The sequence below is a fragment of the Panthera pardus genome, unplaced genomic scaffold, assembly GCF_024362965.1.
Source record: "Panthera pardus isolate Hobbes unplaced genomic scaffold, ASM2436296v1 HiC_scaffold_11, whole genome shotgun sequence".
Taxonomy (NCBI): Eukaryota; Metazoa; Chordata; class Mammalia; order Carnivora; family Felidae; genus Panthera; species Panthera pardus.
The window spans coordinates 38,627,790-38,642,819 of NW_026526666.1; the positions used below are offsets into that span (position 1 = coordinate 38,627,790).

The 15,030-nt window shown below is 37.7% G+C and overlaps 1 protein-coding gene and 1 long non-coding RNA gene across 24 annotated transcripts in view; one reads left to right on the forward strand and one right to left on the reverse strand.

Moving 5' to 3' along the window:
• The window catches only part of LOC109246164 (uncharacterized), a 74,189-nt gene extending 72,660 nt beyond the window's left edge, over positions 1-1,529 (forward strand). The window contains exon 6 of the long non-coding RNA XR_002071230.2: positions 1,350-1,529. This is a non-coding gene — a long non-coding RNA (uncharacterized LOC109246164). The remainder of the gene's footprint in view (positions 1-1,349) is intronic.
• The window catches only part of ADGRL2 (adhesion G protein-coupled receptor L2), a 621,134-nt gene that overhangs the window by 437,617 nt on the left and 168,487 nt on the right, over positions 1-15,030 (reverse strand). The window lies entirely within an intron of this gene.

Genomic DNA, 15,030 nt, shown 5'->3' on the forward strand with positions numbered 1-15,030 from the left:
AGTTGTTTTTACAACTCTCCATCCTCTACTGAAATAATTTGAAAAATGTGCTTGCTTGGTTCGCTAAGGCCTACCCTGACACTTCATAAGTTTAACAAAAAATAATCATTTCCAGAACATTGTTTTCTCTGTAATTTGGTCCAAATAGTGTCAAAGTCAAATATTCACATGAAATGTGTTTTTCTTTTTGCCTCACCTTGCCTGCCTTAAAAGACGAAGCAGCACAGAAGAACCATGTGGCAAGTATAATCATATCAAACAATTAAACTTCAGTGGGAAAAGTGAGATTACTAATTTAAAAAAAAACTCTTTTGGTCACCCTTTTTCCCTACACAAAGAAAATAAAAGGTGCAGGTTACCTATACTTATTAACAGCAATGCTTTTGGAGGACTAAAATATTAAAGGAACAATCCTAAAGGTCCCTAGTCATCTGTGTATCGAGGAGTCTGTGATCTTCTTTAGTTGTGGTCTTAGTTAAAAGGGCGACAACATCCCTCGAGGTACCAGTAGGTACCATTGATTGCCAATGATGATTTATTTGGGAAGGATGTTACCCCACATTCGAAACAGTTGAGTGACAGTAGTATCTGGCTGTCGCTACCTGAGATATTTCATATTATTTTAGATTTAATATAATGTTTACTCTGAAGGGTAGGGATCTATTTTGTTTATTAAAACTTTTTTTTTTTTTTTTTTGGTCCAAGACCAGGAACTATTTCAACACGGTCTTTGTTTAACGTTCACATTAAGCACCAAGATGTAGTTAAAAATGTGAAGCTTTGATTGTGTCCCTTGCTAATATGATTAAGCTTGCAGGGCATGCTCTTCATTTACTTTCTTGTGAAAACTTGTGAAAACTTGTATATACTCACATATCAAACCCAGAAAGCTATTTTTTCCTTGTCAAATAGTTTTTTAAAAGGAGCCTGAAAAAGGCACTGACTATGAAAAAAGACAACCCAATAATGGAGAGTTCAAACTGTTCATGTGTACTAATAATGAAATCCACCAAAGTATTTTTCATTCTTTCTACACCTTGACAGTGACAAAAAGGAGCCAACATAACTTTTCCCCCCCAGCGGATTAAAAGCAGCTCTCGGTTTTCACTGTAACTATAACCTATGTCTAGTAATGGCCTTTCAGTAGAATTAAAAAAAAAAAATCAATATTATCACCAATGCATATCTTCTCTGGTTCTAGCCTTGAGAATATAAAATTGTTTTTTATCATGGCTCATTTTAAGGGAAAATGAGTACCATATGTATTTCATATATAGTATTAAAGAGTTTGAATGAGTGTGTTTGTCAGGTTAACACTTCTGGTTTTAATAAGGAATTTTGTTTTTCAGCCCTCTTTTCATTGCTCACCTAGGACCTAATCTGCCATCCATACTCTGAAAAAATTCCCTCCAGACTGCAAAATCGAGCCGCATGAGGACTTGTCGAATGTGCGTTCAACTGGAGGATAGACACCTGAGAAATATTGTTATATTCAGCTTTCACATTATCGTTATCACGCCCAACACAGCTAGCCCAGCCCTGTAAGTAATAATTATTAACATGAATGTTAGTTCAGTCTAATTTAGTTCATTAGCAGGATAACTCCTTTGATTTCCAAAGAGGCATCAGGACACTTGAATCAGTGGGTGGTACCGGTGTGTTTATTACCATCATTCATGTAACTTTTGCTCCTGACGGTGGTGTTTGTTGAGTGAACAGACGCTGAATATGTAGCAAAGCTCCACAAACTTCCTTTTCTGGACTTGAATGTGTGCAGAGAAAGCCTCGGGGTCTTCCTTCATCCGTCACCCTGGAATTCCCTCTGTCGGGCGGACTTGCAAGGATTAAGAAAGTTGTCCCCAGCATGTATTTCACTAAATCCTCACATCCCATTCAGCACGGCTGCTGCCCGAACAAGTTCCTCCTGTTTGCACACAAGAAATGGCTGGTGCAAACAACTCAATAGAGAGCCTGCCTGGCACAGTGAGGCAGGTGTCAGTTCAGCTTGGTGCCAGTTGTTAATCCATTTGCTTTACATAAAAGATGGAAAAATAGGGCTTTGTTACTTGAACTAGTTCTTCAGGCTCTGTGTAAAGGAGGCTTTTTTCATTCATGGTTTTTTTTTTTTTAACAGTTTCTAACATCATAATGCTTCTTGTTAGGAATCTGGTAATATGATTTCTTCCACAATGCAGACAGGCACCAGGTTTACAGTAAATTCATACGAACTGTCTGTCAAAAGGCTGTCTATTCCACTTGGGTTACAAAGCACGTACGTGAATAGGGCAGGAGGTCAAAACAGTGTAGGATGGCAGATAGAGTGCTAAAGAATGAGCCGGGAAGCAGCTTTTTGTTTCTTACTAATATCGGCGGCATCGTTTTTGGCATGTCACTGATGTATTTTTTTCTAAGTGATTTCCCACGAAAAAAAGACAGTACACCTTGAGCTGAACGAGAGCTGTATTGTGCCCAAGAGAAACAAAGGCCACTAGACCCTAAGATGCAGTTAATGGGGTATCAGAATTACGAGCAGGCCTGTTGGCTTTGTGTGTTGTTGTGCATTGATCTCCGATTCATTTTGGCAGTTGTGGTACTCCATTACTCTAGATTTTAATCATTCTGCAAGACAGGGATTTGATGGGTGAGGAATGTGGCAGTGGTTGAAAGAAAGGAGGAAGCAAAGGGCGACTTTAATCAAAGTGCGATTTTAGCATGAGAAGAGGGAAAGAGGAGCTACGATATTGCATTGAAAGATGGAAGAACAGTTCCTCTAGTGGATCACACACTTCTTGAATGGAGCCTACAGAAAAAGGGCACATGGGCTGGGAGCAGTTTGAGCTTAGTTGTTCAAACTAAGTCCTGAAGCTATTTTCAAACTAATATTTAATATATATTCTCGGTGAATATTTCACCTTCTAAAGGTTATGTCAGAGGTAGATCTGGAAAATAAATGAAGAAACAGAGTTTGTAACATTTCTTGGGAGATGGCAATACCTCATCTGTGGTCCCCACTTTGTGCTGTATAAAGGTGATATTCCGCATACAACCTGGGCACAGGGCCTCAGGATTTAATGCTCTGCTGCCACAGTCTCGAAATTCCTATTTTTCAATAATTGTGGAGTATGCTTTATTATGAGCCGTATAATCAGATGGATATCATGTGACACCAGCCAGTGAAAGTCTTGTATTGAAACAACTTCTTTCTTCTCCCTTTCTTTAATCCAGATTTGATGCTGTTAATGAATTCCATTATTTAAATTGACTAGTCAGATTGGAATCAATTTGATTTATCAGACTATGTTTCCCACTAATTAGGCCTTCTTTTTAGCCTCCTTCTGTGAATTTCATTCCTCCCCCCAGTTTTTCCTGATACATAATTGACATAGAACACTGTGTGAGTTTACGATGTACAATGTGGTCATCTGATTTGTCTACATTGTGGAATGATTATCACAATAAGGTTCGTTAACACATCCATCACCTCACATAATTGTACTTTTGTGTGTGGTAAGAACATTTAAAACCCATTCTCTTCGCAACTTTCAAGTACAGAATAGAGTACTCTTAACTATAATCATCATGCTGAATATTAGATCCCTAGGACTCATTCATCTTATAAGTGGAAATTTGTACCCTTGTCCAACGTCTCCCCATTTTTTCCACCCTTCCAGCCCATTCAGTCCATTTTATTCTCTATTTCTATCAGCTTGGCTTTTTTTTTTTTTTTTTTTTTTTTTAGATTCCACATATAAGTGAGATCATACAGTATTTGTCTTTCTCTGCCTAACAGAGTTCACTTAGTATCATGCTTTCAAGGTCCATCCCTGTTGTTGCAAATGGCAGGATTGTATTCTTTTTTTATGGGTGAATAATATTCCATTATGTATTCCAGAAGTGGAATTGCTAGATCATGTGGCAGCTCTGTTTTGAATTTTCTGAGGAACCTCCATACTGTTTCACATGATATATGTACCAATTCAGATTCCTATGAACAGTGCACAATGGTTCGCTTTTCTTACATCCTCATGAACACTCGGTGTCTCCTGGCTTTGTTTTGTTTTGTTTTTTTGAGAATTGTCTAGAATTCTAACAGGTGTGAGGTGATATTTCATGATGGTTTTGATTTTAATTTCCTTAATCATTAATAATGTTGAACATCTTTTCTTGTCCTCTTGGTATTTGTGTGTCTCCTTTGGAAAAATGTCTAGTCGGGTTTCCTGTCCATCTTTTACTCAGATGATGATGATAATGACCATGATTGCTATTGAGTCACACGAGTTCCATATATATTGTGGATATTAACCCCTTACTGACATATTGTTTATAATTTTTTTTCTTTCATTCCCTAGGTTGTCTCTTCATTCTGTGAATTATTTCTTTTGCTGTGCAGAAACTTTTTAGTTTGATGTATGACATTCTTAATATTTTTATCTTTGGATTTGTGTTGTATGAAGTCTAACAGAATGATGGAGCATGGACAAAAACCAAGGAGATACACGCAATACATGTGTCTCTTGTTCCTTATCTCCCATGAACAGAGAGCATCTGTGGTACCCAATGAGCACTGAATTCCAGTGGACCCATCATGTGTGTGTGGAAGCTCACTGAGTTTCAAAGTGAGCACAAGGGAAATGGGTTATGTCTGTTACTGAGATGGTGGTGATATGATGACATAGAAGGGAAAATGTAGGGCAACACCTAGGTCTTTCCTGTTCAGCCTTCCTACTCTTCTGTGAGGTGGAGAGTGATGGTAGAATGTGCATAAATCAAGAAGTGAAATAAAGCCAACCGAGTTAGCTCTGTGTTGTCTTTCCACTATTCTGGTAAGAATAAAATGCATATACATATCTAATATACAAAATAGGAGTTGTGTGATTTCAGTGATTCCGTGTGACTTAAATGCTCTTATAAAATGGGCATTGCGTGATATAAAATTGGCAAAATTCATGCTGATAGCTTAAAATTTACTTAGTACGGCATGAAGTAGCAAATAAACACGAACATAAGTCACACGTATGAGACTATGTACAAGAGGAAAAGAAATCTGTGTATTTTAGGACCTTTAATACCATCCCCCGCCCTCACTTTTTGAACAATATGACCCACATTTTAATTTTGCACTGAACTCCACAAACTACGTAGCTGGCTGTGCAACTAGGAAATATTTCTACCAAGGAAGTAGAAAGTGGGATGTGTCCCCAAGTACCATAAGGTAAACTTTCCAGATTTCTAAATGATTTTACCTTTGAAGGAGTCATTCAGTATTGATCACAACGATAGTAAATGGAACCCCTTCTTGTGATATCCAGAATCAACTCAGGCAGCAAACCTGTCAGTCCCCTGTCATTGCTCCACTCATCACAGCTCAGCAACTTGGTAGCTACCTTTCTGGTTATGACAAATAGTGTATGACCAGTTCCTACTGGTCATGCTGCCTTCTCATCAAGGAGCAAGATAAATGGCCATCATACAATTTGAAACGGAGGACTTGAAAGTAGCACATTTCCATAATATGTGGCCACGGAGAAGAATGCCACTAATTAGAACCCAAGGAGCACACAATTTATAAATTAATTAGTAAATGAACAATCCCCTAGAAGCCCCAAATAGTTCATTTGCCACTAGAAGATGAGCTATTTGCCCATCCACATGAGTAGAGTCAATCCCTTATTAGAATTGCTTAATGCTAGTGTGTCTATGCAGAACTTTGCTACCGATGTCAGCCTTCTTCAGTCGAAGAGAGAGTGCTGAGGGGCTCCCTCTCAAGGGGAGTGTTAGCTCTCACATTCCCCTGGTGCTGCCATTGGTCTGCCAGCAACTGATCAAATCAACACATGTCATCGGTGCCTCCTGTCATCTTAACCCAGACCATTTTCTCTAAAACAGCAACGCTCCCCCCTTGCTATTTGAAATGTTTTCTTCAGTTGCGCTTAACTCTTTCTGACACATTATGTACAGCACTGTCTTCTCATTGTCTGTCTTCTCTTAATCATACAGTTGGCCAAAGAAAGTCTTTTTTTTTTTTCACTGCCATGTCCCCAGGGCCTAGAACACTGCCTGGCTGGAGTGCGCCCTCTGTGAACACTTGTTAGATTGATGAATGGGGGTGGGGAGAGAGAAGGAGTGGTTGAAGGTCACAAACAAGTTTGGGAAAGACTGGATTAAACAAAACTCAACTATCTTCTTTATCACTGGACTTAACAGGCCTTTGATAATAGCTCAGTGTTGCTTGTCAATCTCCAACAGAGATCTAATGTAGCAGTCAATTGGACCTTGGGACTCTCCCTCCCTCTTCCCCCCTCCCCCGCCCCCGCCCCCCTGCTTAGAACAAGTATTCTTTGGAACACATTTTGGGAAATGTCATCTTAAGTGGTAATTTATTGACCTCACAGAATTTTAAATGAACCTTTTACCAGAGTAAATCCACCTCTTTCCTTCAAGTTCTTAATATTTTATGAAGCAGCCTTTCTTGGGCTAATTAGAAAGGTGCTGCCATTTGGGTCCTGCTCTTTCCAGACTCATCATATTCTTGGATTTCACACTAAAAGAAATTTACTCTTAACCTGTATTTGATGCAAGTGCCACAGTGTTGGTTACTTTGCCCTACTGGTTTCTGCATTCCCTCTAATTCTGCATGCTCATCAGTCTGTGTCTCTCAGAATAGGAACAGAAATTCCTCCAGGCAGAAGGAAAGGACCCAATTCACTGGTCATGATCTTTAGCACAACATTCAGGCCCATCTTGTGTATAATGCAGTGCTTTCTAAATGATACTAACGAAAATGATGTAATGATATTGATCCCACATCAAAAACTGAGGTAGATGTAAGAAAGTAAAAACACAACAGAATAGAAAGTCAGGTGTTTCTCAATTCCTGGTTTCAGGATCCTGCTGTTGTAATTGATGTTAATGTTGAAACAGAGACACGCTCTGTACCTAGATGAGTGAACCAGAATACACACATGATCAGGCATAAAGCACACTTTCAAAACTGGGTCTAAACTATTACTAAACAGGATGTCAAGTTACAGCAGCCGAAATAAGTTGTACTGTACCCCGAACACACACAGAAGCTGACCCAGACAGCTAGTAAAATCTCAGAGCAGGGGCACCTGGGTGGCTCAGTCAGTTAAGCATCTGACTTCGGCTCAGGTCATGATCTCATAGTTTGCGAGTTTAAGCCCCACATTGGGCTTTGTGCTGACAGCTCAGAGCCTGGAGCCTGCTTCGGATTCTGTGTCTCCCTCTCTCTCTGTCCCTCTGCCACTCACGCTCTGTTTCTCTCTCTCAAAAATAAACATTAAAAGAAAGGGGAAAAAAATTACAGAGCAGAAATATTCCAGAACAGTCTACCGATACATTATTAGGAGGTACTTCTGGACAAATCATCAGATGTCCTTGGTAAAGCTCATAAAAGTTTACTCATAATTTGAGCGCTAAAATGCCGTGTTTGTATAAAGAAGCGAACAGAGTAAATTTTATAAATGTAAACACTTTCTTACCGGCATTTTTCTAATACGGGCATCGAATCTATCGTTACACAATGAACTTTGCAACAGCAGTGAACTTTGCCCCAGAAACTAAGGGTACTGATGAGCACCTCGGGTCTCTATACCAAAGGGTATCTATGTAATACATAGGAATTTTTGACCTAGCTTGAACATGTGACGTCAGTTTAAAACCCACGACTTTGAGATTTTACTGTAACTGAAGTTAGTACATTTATATTTGTCCTTTCTGATAGTTAAATTATTAGTTCTAGATATCATCTAGCTTTGGGGGGGTGGATAAGGACTTTATTTTTTTAAGACACTTTTTTATTGTGGTAAAATATATATAACACGGGCACCTAGGTGGCTCAGTCGGTTAAGCGTCCAACTTCGGCTCAGGTCGTGATCTCACAGTTCATGAGTTCGAGCCCCGCGTTGGTCTCTGTGCTGACAGCTCGGAGCCTGGAGCCTGCCTCGCATTCTGTCTCTGTCTCTCTACCCCTCCCCTACTCGCTCTCTGTCTCTCTGTCTCTCTCTCAAATATAAAAAGTAAAACATAAAAAAATTAAACATATATATATATATATATATACACACACACACATAACATAAGATTTACCATTTTAGCCATTTTTAAGTGTGCAATTCAGTGACATTAAGTGCATTCACTGTTTTGCAACTATTGCCACTAACCGTCTCAAGAACTTTTTTCATCATCCCAAACTGAAATTCTGTACTCATTAAACTATAATTCCTCATTCACCACTCTTCCCAGCCCCTGGTAACCACTATTCTACTCTTTGTCTTTATGAACTGATTATTCCAGTCACCTTACATAAATGGACGCATACAATATTTGTCCTTTTGTGTCTTGTTTATTTCACTGAGCATAATGTCTTCAAGGTTATCTGTGTTGCAGCTTGTGTCAGAATTTTATTCTTTTTGAAGGCTGAATAATACTCCACTTTATGTATATACCACATTTTGTACATTTCTCTGTAGATGAGCATTTGAGTTATTTGCATCTTTTGGTTATTGTGAATAATACTACTATGAACAATGGTGTACAAATATCTATTCAAGTTCCTGTTTTCAATTCTCTTGGGTATGTACTGAGAAGTGGGATTGCTAGATCATATGGTAATATAGATTTAATTTTTGAGGACTGCTGTACTGTTTTCACTGTGGTACGTCGTTTTACGTTCCCATCAGCAATGTACAGGGCTTCAATTTCTCCACATCGCTGCCACCACTTGCTTTCTGTTGTTGTTTGATAACAGGGAAAATTTGCTTTACCTATATGTTTCATTAATATTTTTTCTTCATTTTGTTTAAAGCTCTAGTGATATCATTTCTAAGTTACTGAATTGAGATTTTTTTTTCAGTCCACAAATATATTATTCCTTCTTACTCACCAGATCTATTAGTTTTTCCTTTTTAAAAAAATTTTTTTAATGTTTATTTATTTTTGATAGAGAAAAGGAGAGAGAGAGAGAGAGAGGGAGGGAGCATAAGAAGGGGAGGGACAGAGAGAGAGGGAGACACAGAATCTGAAGCAGGCTCCAGCTCCGAGCTGTCAGCACAGAGCCCGACGCAGGGCTTGGACTCACAAACCCCAAGATCATGACCTGAGCTGAAGTCAGATACTTAACTGACTGAGCCACCCAGGTGTCACTAGTTTTTTCAAGACTGACTGAGCCACCCAGGTGTCGCTCCATGTATTTGTAATGGAGATTATGTACATACGTGTGTGAATATATATGATATATATATCATATATATAATAAACATATAATTTATTACTGTCATGTTATTTGTTTTTGGTATGTCATCAATACTGCCATAGAATGATGAAAGTGAATACAAAACTCCTAGCAGAATTATAAAAACAATAGTACAAATACTTTCCTTTGACAGTTGATTTTGTATGTGTTTGTAGAAGTGGTGGGTTTTTGTTTTGGGACTTGCTACTGATGTCATTAATATATCTCTTTTTAACTTTTTGCGTTCAGGTCAACATTATGCTGCCTCACACAAGCTTCATAAATACAGATGCTTTCTGCCTGAGAGGTTCTCACAAGGGCATAGATTCTAGGCTCCAATGATGAAACATTACTTTTGTTAGAACCAATACCAGCAAGATGCTCCTATTAAATAAGACAAACAGGTAGCTTGACGTTTTGTGATAATTTTAACAATCGGGTTCAAGTCCATTCCCTCTTCTAAATTAAGTGCAAAGAGATTCATGACCTGGGCCAATAATTTCATGGCAGGTCGTGCAGACCTCACCATATAGGCTCCTGTGATCACGTGTGTGAATCATAGCATTTATGCCGCCTAAGGCACTGGCGTATGAAAGCGCAGCCTAGACCCAGCTGATTAAGCTGTAGCATAAAACAACACTTCAGTAGTCAGGAGCATGACAGCCCACAATGGTTTATTGGACCAAAGAGTATAACATTGTAATTTACTTCTCTAATACATGTCATGTTCTCTCTTATTGTTTCCCCTTATGGAGTGAAATATGTAGGTAAGAGATTGCTGTACAAGCTTCATGTGTTATGCCCCTCCAAAATTAGAGGGTAACAAACTGTCTTTATTATCCTGTGCCTTTGGTAAGCTGCCACAAATCACAGAAACCACTGCAGGTGAGCATCTAGTGGTTTAAAAAGTCAAGGCAAACTAAAAGACTTCATGTCTCTGCCTGAAGCTATTTTTGAACACTACAGTACAAGCTAGACACAATTATTATACTTCCTGGCCCTTCTTTTTTATTGTACGTTCCGAACCATTTTTTTTTTCTTTCTTATTGACAGGAAACCAGGATTTATGAAATCTGGCTCAATGCAAATATTTAAAGACTTAATTTTTTTTTTCCTCTCCCCAAACATAACAATGTAAGTTGAATGGTGTTTTGGTGAGTTTATTTTTCTTTTTAAACTGGAATTCATGGCTGTTCTCCAGCTGAAAACGGCACTAGTCACAGATAATTTAAAGAGAATAGCTTGCTTGTTTGTCAAGCAAACATGTGTAATCTGATGAAATTATTAATGTCATAGTGTTAACTCTCTTCTCATAAATACAGTTAACAGTGCTGACACTGCAATTATGCTCCAATGTTCCGGCTCTTTGCTTATTCGCTCAATCTGTCAGTCCAGTATGGGGAAGACAAATTGTGGTGGGCACTTGACAATGCACAAAAGAGATATAAACCTCTTCTGATTAAACCTTGATGAAAGATTAAATGGTTCTGAATGCTTTCCAGATTCTTGTGATATGACATTTTTAACCAGTGGTAATAAAGTTCTATTCAACAGAGGTTTTTGAAAAAAGATTATAAAGATGACATATATACATACGTCCATATATATATCATACGTACATATGCATATGTTAGAGTAAGAAACAGCACAGTCATCTCCTACTCTGGATTCAGACTTTACAAACAAGATGATATCAATTCTGATACTGGGCAGATTTTTATAGCCTTCTTTTTTTTTTTTTTTTCCTAACAGAAAAGAAACAACACATACTTGAACATTACCAGGGTTATTGTCCTCTAACCATCAAATTGAGTGGTCCCTACTTTTACTCTGTAAAATTCTCATTAGAATTTTTACCATACCTATTCTGTTAGCAGTCAAGAACGAATAAGATTTAGTGTATGCACTAAAACTTAGTTCACATCTTTACATTTTTGGCTTTGGATCAAATGAAAATGGGCCAGTTCATAATAATGACTAACAATTATATAGCACTTACTATGTCCCGCTAGGGGTCTAGGACTTTATAAACTTCAAATCATTTGATCTTTATATGATGTAGCTACTAGTATTTTCCTCTTTTTTAGATGAGGAGACTGAGGCACAGAAAGGTTAAACAACTTGCCTGAAGTCACACAACTAATCACAAGTAGAGCTGGAAATTGAATACAGATATATTACAACATAAACTTGTGATAAACCTGTAGCTTGATTCATTAAATTCATAAAATAATTATAGCGCATATTTTAAAAACCTATAGCATCATGGACTGATCATTGTTAGTATTCATATTAAAAAGTACGCTCAATCAAAAAGTCTCTTTAAATAAAAAACAAAAGAAAAGCTCTTGCATTTCAACACTCTAGTGCCTGGAATAAATGCATGCATTAAATGTGAAAGAAATGGGGAACCCAGACCAGTTGAACCTGGCTACCTAGACCTTTTGGTTGACTTACTTGGAGCAGATAAATTGAAATAATAAAGAAAACTGGCAGCTTTCTACACTGTGTTATTGCTAAAAACCTTGTTGCAAATTCAGAAGGAACCTATGCGTATCATTCCTGGCCCTTTTGTTCTCCGTGTTTGTGACAGAAATAGCGTAGTTGTGCTTTCTCTTTTCCACTATGCACAACGTACTGCAAAACTCGTTTGAGAAAAGATCACCTTAGGAGGATGGAGAGGGTTTTAAAGACAGTTAATAGAGGAAAAAAAACTTTGTGTCAGGTAGAAAGGCAAAGGGGGGAAAATCGTTTTCTTTTTTAATTGTGCTAAACAGTTGTTTCCCTCTCTGAAAGTTCATTATATTTATTTGTCATCAGGGTAATTGAGCTACACTTGTTGCTAAGTCTGTTGCTTGCCTTCTGATGAACGGATTCATTAAGTTCATTTCTAATCTCTGTCTTCTAAATTCAATAAGCACTATAAAATTTCTTTCCTTGTATGGGAATTCTAAGGTCTTTTTTTTTCCTCAACAGCTTGAATTCCTGTATTCTGATTAAGATAGATGAAGTATTTGCATTCTATCCATATTCATAATCCTCTTTCAGAGTCAACCTAAAATACCACATTTGTTGCCCAGGCAGACACAGGCAATGTGTTCTGATTGCTCTGCAGCTTTTTGTTTAGATGGATAAGGACCTATCCCTTTTCAAATTCAACAGAAGAGGTGGTCACTAGGTGAATTCAGGCTGTTAAGAAACCAGACCAATCACTGTTTCTTTTGTGTGTGACAGAAACTGTAATTAATGATTTCCCCCCTTTTTTGCTAAAGAAAAAAAAAGAGAGATGTGCAGTTGACAGACATTTTATTAATAGTTTCTGCCAACTTGCCATGCATAAAAGGTTTTATTGGTTGCAATGCCAGTGTAAGAAAAGTTCTTTTTGATGAAACGTTCAAGATGGTTGTTTTATGGATGAAAAATGAAGGCAATCTGTCTACTGCCAGTGAAATTTGGGTTTCAATAATAAAATTAAAACTATTGTGACATTTCCTATTGTGTTATTTAACCATCTGCCTCCTACTGGTCCAATCAATGATAACATTACCTGGGTCCTCTCTTTTTAACAAGAAGACCTGCCAATATTGTGTCTCATGGTTAATTTACGAGGAGATTTATTATTGATTAAGGTGTTTATATATTTGGTGACCGCTGTTCTTCCTATAAAGGAGAAATACTTTAGTCTCATGGTTGAGGGTTAAATATTCAACCTCGACAAAATGGATGTTTGTGTCCCTTCAGGAACTAGAAGTGTAGGAACCATACACGAGGGCAACAAGAGATGTATGCCGATGACAAACTCTCATCAGGTGTGTAATATATGACTCTAAGTCATTATTTTCTTGTTTAGCATTTAATTTAAAACACATCTTCCAAAATGTTTTCTCAGTATTGACACATTAAATTCATAGTTACCTATATTAGAATTTTTCCCCTTTTGAAATTGTTTCATGCAAGTTTTTATTTAGAGTAGTCGGGTCGTTTCAGTGATTTCTGCTCATCAATCAAGAGGAGGAAAACACATTTTACCACATGGATTCACGATAAAGCAGTGAAGGTGCCTCACTGTGACTTATTTAATCTTCCGTTACAGTGGGGTGAGAAGAAAAGGGATATTCAATATTTTAATAAGTCTTTGGACTTTGTTGCAGCCCAAGTGGAATTTGATCAAGAAATGTGAAGGATAAGATACTAAAGCATTCTAATCATTGACCACCTGCAAATATACCTGCTTTATTTTGCTTATAATAATCATCATTATTAATTTAAACAACACTCCAGTATTTGCCCATATCTTTTACAAACTTTAATTTTTAAAAGTCTTAAATAGCTCACATTTTAGAAGAAGGCAGGCAGCTGGAAATGTGCTCTTTGCACATTGATCTTCAAGCAGTCATTCCTTTTCTCTGGGAATTTTTATGTAAGCTGCCTTATTGGGAATATGCTAATGACATCCGCCATGATTACTGATTTTCTTTGAATCGTTATTCCTCTGTGGGCAAAGCAATCAGAAAGGGAGAACAGGAGATTTCCTTCTTGCTTGTGTGCCTTCTTCAACCATCTGCTCTATCCTGATTCATTTGAATACGATCTGCAGTTTTTAGATCCTTTGCTCCAACATTTCTGAGGCATTTGAAAGCTTAAAAGGAGTTAATAGTTATCTATCGATGTCACAAATGTGGTTCTCTGTTGTGTTCTAAGTGCCAACTTGCCTACCCAGGGTTTACATGGGCAGACTAATTTTGTTAAGTAAAAAAATGGTAGTGTAGATTAGCAGTTTCATTTTATGGAATGTGTAGTTCTGAACACTTTTGCTATTGATGGCCTTGAGCACAGGCATTGAAAAAAAAAAAAAAAAAGGTAACTAATGTATTAAAACAAAGTATTCCAGGAACAGAATTGTTGATTCTAACTCTCAAGATGAAGAAAAACTAAAACTGGAGAACTAGAGAGAGAGAGAGAGAGAGAGAGAGAGAGAGAGAAGAGGGAGAGGAAATTTGTAAAAGAGAAGTTGTGATGTACACTTTTTAGAGTAATGTTTGTAAATGTTCAGATAAGAATTCTGGATTAAGGATGAAAACTTCTGGGTGCCATCCCGTCCCCCCCACCACCAAAGTGTGATTTACTCTCTCTTAGGAAAGTTACTTAATTTCTCTGAGCTTCTGTTTCCTCTGCGGTGACAAGAAATGAATGTCATGTTCCTCTGCGGTGACATGAAATAAATGTCATAGGTGATATTTAAGGTTTTCTCCACCAGTAAAATTGTGTGACCATATTATTTGTTCCCATGAAACACATTGCAGATGATGGGGAAGTTACTTTATGGATTTGGTTTGCGCATGGGCATTTGATCTTGCCCAGGGAAAAGCCATTTCAAAAGTAAATCATCCACCTTTAGAAGAGGGGCTCAGAGCCTCCAGATTACACTTTTAAAAACGATGAGTATAGACTAAATTTTAAAAATGGGACACCATATCTTGCTTCAGTTTACACGGAATGGATAAATTGCTAAGGATGTTGCTGATTGATAGAAGCAAGTCTTCCACATCAGTGAGTGAAAATCAGCAAGATTCTGACACCCTAGCAAAACAGAGCTAACTTAATATGCAGAACTGCCATTTAGGCAAGAGAGTTTGCAAAACTTGATGCTATTAGGTCAGGGAACATTGTCAAAACACGAAGGAGAAGTGAGTTGGGGAATGTTGACACTCCCTTTCACTATTCAGCTCATTTAAAAGTGAAGAGAGCTATTAATGTAAAATTGCTTCAGAAAGTGC